General features: G+C 38.4%; 1 protein-coding gene across 2 annotated transcripts in view; it reads left to right on the top strand.

Moving 5' to 3' along the window:
* The first annotated feature begins 5,368 nt into the window (after positions 1-5,368).
* Positions 5,369-6,251, top strand: part of snx20 (sorting nexin 20) — a 7,152-nt gene continuing 6,269 nt past the window's right edge. Inside the window, exon 1 of one of the 2 annotated variants that reach the window (XM_039656860.2) lies at positions 5,369-5,676. The gene's annotated coding sequence lies outside the window, so the exon portion shown is untranslated. The remainder of the gene's footprint in view (positions 5,677-6,251) is intronic. The other variant, XM_039656859.2, reaches the window with a different exon arrangement.

Below are 6,251 nucleotides of genomic sequence, written 5' to 3'. Positions count from 1 at the left end.
TTGTAAAGGTCACCGATTTTTAAATTAGTTTGATTCGACTAGGAAGCAATTCTGCAAATAACGATGTCATCGTCCTGGGGTGCGTTTCCCGTACAACGTAGTTCACTGCTTCACTACCATAGTACGGTGCATCGTTGGAGAAATCAAGCTAGTCACGACTGTTTCCCAAAACCTTTTGTCGCAAAGTATCGTTCAACCACGTTGGTTTCGCACGTGGTGGAGTAAAAACTACTTTTAATGAAACTGTTTGAGATCCAATTAACGCTAGATTTATTAATATAAATTACAGACATGTCATCTGAGGACTATTTCTAATTGTTCTCAGTTGTTTTGCTTTGATACCAGACTCAATATTTGGCTCGTTCTTACATAGTAGAGCACGTTCGCACATGCGCACTATTCAGACATGTTACTTTAAATCTTTTGACAAACTAAAAGACGTAAATTACATTTGTATGTATTCGAAATAAAAGGCACCGGTTGTGCTGAATGTCAGCTCGCTTATTTTGCTCAAGATAAGGATTTATTACGTCCAAATGTGTTGCAATATCGAAACGATGCTTCTAACCACAGGTCAAGACCTGTCGTTCAAACCACACAACTTTGCGATGCTGTTTGCGAATGTTCGTTGGAACGATTGTTTCGGGAAACACAGACTCGTTGAACTATGCTGATAACGACGGAACTTGCGACCATAGTTGGCCAACGATGCTTTTGGGAAACGCACCCCAGCTCAGTTCAGCTCTTGTACAACAGCGTCAGTGCTATCAGATGGTCTCAAAGAACACAATGCAGGAATGGTAGCAAAAACTGTCTTTAAAAAATCCCACAGAAACGCTCATGAGATAATAGGAATAATAATACAGTACAACCGCGTTAAACAACACAGAACAGTGAAGAGAGGGAACTAAGGGTTAAAATACAGAGAAATCAACAGAACAACAGGAACTATAATGAGTAACTATGGAAACTAATAATTACCAGGAACACACGGAAAACGGGAACATGGAGAACAAAACCAAAACACAACGAAACTAAACAGACTGAGACTGTTTACATGACACCGTTTTCAACTAAAACCACAAAACTTTTTATGCTTTTGGTCATTCGTTTACACGACCGCGGCGTTTCGGGTGCCTGGAAACGCAAACTTTTGAAAACAGGTTTCAAAACGCAATTAGTCTCCGTGTAAATAAGAATACAGGGGTTTGTAGTCCTTTCACGGATCCTTGTGTCCTGACAATGGTGTTGTCGCTACTTGGAAAACTCAAAGGGAAAACTTCTCCTTTTTAAGCATATCGTTGTCATGTAAACCAGACTGATCTCATGAAGTAGCGTGTGTATGACACGCCAATTCGTATTTCCATTTTTGGCGTGCTATCAAGACGCATAATTGCTTTTCAGCGTGTTTATGAATGCCGTTGACTTAACGTTATATAAATATATGACTCACTTACCTCAACCCCGTCCCTAAACCTAACCATCACTGGGGTTAATGGCATTTATGACTGGAGATTTGACGTCGTGTACAGACACGCGGAATGACGTGGACGTTAATGGCGTAGACATACACGCAAACACGCGGATAGCTCAAAATGCGTAGAGATAACACGCCACCCCAGATAGCAAACTGACATTGGATCAACGTGGAAATATGACATCGAAACAACGTTGATCTGACATTGTTTTGCTCATCGAATTAACTTTGGACCAACGTCAGACGCGTCATTCTTTCAAAACTAACGGAAAATCAACTTGAAATCAACGCGTTGTTTCAACGTTATGAAAGCAAACCAATTTTCGATTTTCATTTAGCTTTGAAGAATGCCGCGTCTGACGTTGGTTCAACGTTAATTCGATGAGCAAAATCAACGTTGTTTCAATGTCATGAGAGACGTCGTTTCCACGTTGATTCAATGTCAGTTTGCTGTCTGGGACTTGACTCGAAAGTGGCGTGTATGTTTACGCAAAAGTCATGATGTCATGTTGCGTAAACGTACCCTTAAACATAATCCTGACAAATAATCCTTTATTATTTTTATTTATTATGTTAAACTGTGCACATCAATATATATGTCTATATATATATATACTGTATATGCTATTCATTCATGTGCCCTCGTAATCAAAATAACATCCTTTCTCTCTGGCATGAAGGCGGGGCAACCTGTCACTCACGTGAGATCCACCAATAGCAACCCACCATATCCAATCAATCCCCATGGATCAAGTCCCGTCCAACTTTTCTTTCCTCATTCGAGTAGCGTATCCCTTGATATATGTCGAAACTGAAACATTTCCCTGCTGGTAATATAAATATGTTAATTTATTTCACTTTACATTTGCGATCTTCTCTCAAGGATATTCATCTCTTTATAGTGTTTTGATGGGCAGATAAAGCTATACATCATCCTCCTGTCATTTTTCGAAGCCAAATATTAATCAGTTTTCCTAGCATGAACTGTGTGACCTAAACTGGTCCAGCTATTATATTTTCTGTGACCTGGACCGATACACACACACACACACACACACAGCTATTCATTTTCAGGGACGTATACGTCCACGTCTGAAGCCGACAGCACATGTTAATGCAACAAAGCGTCAAAATATTATCAGCGTAGTATATCAGCTCAGGAGATCATAAATTAGCTGCACATTCATTTAACCTTGAAGAGACTTTTAAGTGCGTTTGTATGTATGTTACAAACACACCGCATTTCTAATTGAATGTTTAGCGAGTTTAAGCCAAAAATAATAATTATTCAGTAAAATGAAACTATTGTTTAAGTGACTCAATCCTTGTATGAAAACTGTACATTTGAAATGACACATCTGATTAACATCTCCAGTGAACCTCTGAGAGCCACAATGACGCAGTTGAACTTCTCCCAGCTGGACCGCGCTGATCCCAGACCACCCCGGACGAACAAAACACGACTTATGCGGCGAACAATACAATATGTATGTATCAAAACTAATAAATAGATACCAAGGCTCAGCCTGGCACGTCAGACACAATGGGGTGTATTAAAATAACTGGCTTGATGTCATTGTCCTCCGAGCAGTGTGGGGTTTATGTGTTTATGCCTGTATGAATGAGAGATCACAGAGCTGTCCTTGTCCCATACAGTGATGAGCCTTTCAGACGCCCGTCCAGCCTCACAATCTGCCCTGCGGCGCACACACTCATCCAGAAACACGGATCTGAAGGAAAACCAGCTTTCAAAAACACCCATCACGCAAACCCAAACCTACACAAGTCACGCTTAAAGGGATAGTTCACTCTCAAATTAATTTTTGGTTAATTTAAAAAAAAATTCAATTTTGATATTTTTAGGTCAAACCGTTCTTGTCTGTCACTCATATAATGGAGGTCTATGGTCACCACCTCAAAGAGCATGCACAGAGAAGTCCAAATAAACATGATTTAATGACTCGTAAATGTAAGTACACATTGATGGCCCAAGACACGAAACGAGCAGTTTGTGTGAGAAAACGAACAGTATTTATATCGTTTTTACCTTTTGTAATCACAGCCACGTCCAAGTGATCTCTCTCGTGTGTACGTCACTCATTGTTTACACACAGATTTCGGAAGTGTTTTCCTTCACTCTGAAGATCTAAACATGTTTAGATAAACAGGAATTCGCAATGGAAGACAATTTCGATATATCAACAGACAACGTTGAATTTTTTTCGCAACCGCGCGAGAGATCACTTCCGGTGCTTTCCAGCGCTTGCGCAGACCGAAAGCGTCCACGCCCTCAGATCACTTGGACGTGGCTGTGGTTACACGAGGTAAAAACAATATGAATACTGTTCGTTTTCTCACACAAACCGCTCGTTTCGTGTCTTAGGCCATCAATGTGTACTTACATTTACGAGTCATTAAATCATGTTTAATTTGGACTTCTCTCTGCATGCTCTTTGAGGTGGTGACCATAGACCTCCATTATGCTGACACACAAGAACGGTTTGACCAAAAAATATCAAAATTCAAAATACTGCGGAAACAAAGACACCTACATCTTGGATGCCCTTGAGGTAAGCTAAAACATACCAAAAATTAATTTCAAAGTGAACTATCCCTTTAACAACAATAACTAATAATCCAACAAGAGCGGGTTGTCCAAATAATTTCACTTTTTAGTGATTTTTGGTAGACGTGTGCACAGATTTAGGCCAGTTCACAAGCACCATAGCACAATATAATTTTAAAAATCGATTTAACTTTAAAGATGTTCACACCAAGAACGATAACTATAATGATAACTTGTTAGTGTCCACACCAAAGAAAATGACTGTCTGTTTATTTCCAATATATTTTGTTAGATAAAATCACAGAGAATAATCACAATCGGATTTATGATTTTTTTTTTTTTTGGGAAAATCGTATAACCTCATACATTCATCATACTATCTTCTCTCGTCCATTGAGGGATAGGTTTACATTTTAGGAATGGAGCTTCAACTTTTTTTCATAAAAAAATGACAGTTTCATAAGAATTGTTTGATCACACTCGTTAAGCTGCTTTTTCTCAAGTGATTTTATTGGCATGATTTCTGGATTATGTTGTTTGGTGATTTTGTGAAATTCATATCCTTAGCTAACACTGGAAAATTGCTTCTCGTGTGCTTATTTTTTGATTAAGATAAAGACCCATTTCAAACTGCTGATATATATGCAAATGATCACCAAAATGACATATTTAAAAGTTTTTCTCTTCAAAAAATTATTCATGCCTTAAAATAGCTTGAATGTAACTCGACACCCTTGCCTCATTTATTATGCGCGATTCTATGAATATGCAAATGAGCCCCGCCTCCACTCACTCAGAGATCCACTCGTTGATCTGATTGGTTACAAGGTCGTTTGTGACGTCAGAAACACCAGCGATTTCAAGTGTTTTTGAGACTGTCTTTGTTTCACTGCAGTTTTAAACAGAAAATACTCAACAATGCTGTCGTGTCGACTTATGAACTTACACATGGATTGTCTTGTCTGTGATAAGTGTATGCTATTAAAAACATCACCATAGGGGAACTTTAGCATTTTTATACCACTCAATGCAGCCAAAAAAAGTGTATATATGAGTCAAACCCACTTCAAAAATAACCTTTGACCCCAAATGCAAATTCTTATTTTACATTTTGTTTCCAGTTTTATTTTATATGGTTTCTAATAGATGTATTCCTATTTTGAATCTATAATATTAACTGGTACTTGCTAAATATGCATTCTGTGAATAAAATAAGTATGTAGACCATCACCATCCACAACAGCCTGTCATTTACTTGACCAACTGAACAGCACCATCTACTGGAAAAATGCATCACACAAATACAAAGACACACTCAGTGGATGCTTTGCTGGTGGTGTAACAGTGTGAGGAATATGTAACATTAGGTTCCTAATTTAAAAGTTACCAGACACATGTACTGATATGCCATTGTTTCACTTCTGCATGGCTGCATGAAAACCAATGATAATGTGTTCAACACACAATGTGAGGAATAATGACACTCCCTCTTCGGTTTCACTTCCTCATGAACAAAGTTCAGCTTCATTCTTTTTCGTGAACAACAGAAAGAGTTTTCATGAAAATGATCACTTCTGGAAACACATCAAAGCACGTTTAGCGTTTGCCGATTTCAGGAACTGCGTTTGCACAGGTAGGTCAATGTTTTCTCCACATTGTCTGTGTTTTGAGCTGTAGATAAACCACATGAGCAGAGCAATGTCAGATGTTCAATCGTTACATCTTCTGTTACCTGAACATCATCAGTCCACGTGTCCTGCAGAGGTTTATTTACAGCTGTATTTCCTGGGGAAGTGTGCCTTTACCCTCCACTGCATGCATCTGATGTCAAGGCCTTTTGGGATCCAAAAACTTAAAAAATATATATATATATATATATATCATTACAATTTTTCTTCCACTAGAAAGAGCCACTATAGAAGCTTCTGTGGTTGTGTACGTGAAAAGCATCATGAATTGTTTTCTTTTTATTCAGTAGGTCTGCAGTGGTAAAATCAGAAAGAGAAGTGACAAACTTTCTACAGGAAATACTCAGTTCCACAATCATTCTTTTATTTTTTGCCTTACAAGAAGAGATTGGATGCTGAGATGTCAATGGGGCAAGTTGTGCCACCCCCGGATAAGTTTAATCATTAAAGGTTCATCCAGAGCCACAACTGACAGTGATTGAGAGGGTCATCCAGTAAAATGAAAAGTATTTATAATGCT

Source organism: Pimephales promelas, chromosome 25 (assembly GCF_988280905.1).
Source record: "Pimephales promelas chromosome 25, fPimPro1.hap1.1, whole genome shotgun sequence".
Classification (NCBI taxonomy): Eukaryota; Metazoa; Chordata; class Actinopteri; order Cypriniformes; family Leuciscidae; genus Pimephales; species Pimephales promelas.
This window is presented reverse-complemented; position numbering and strand designations above follow the sequence as displayed.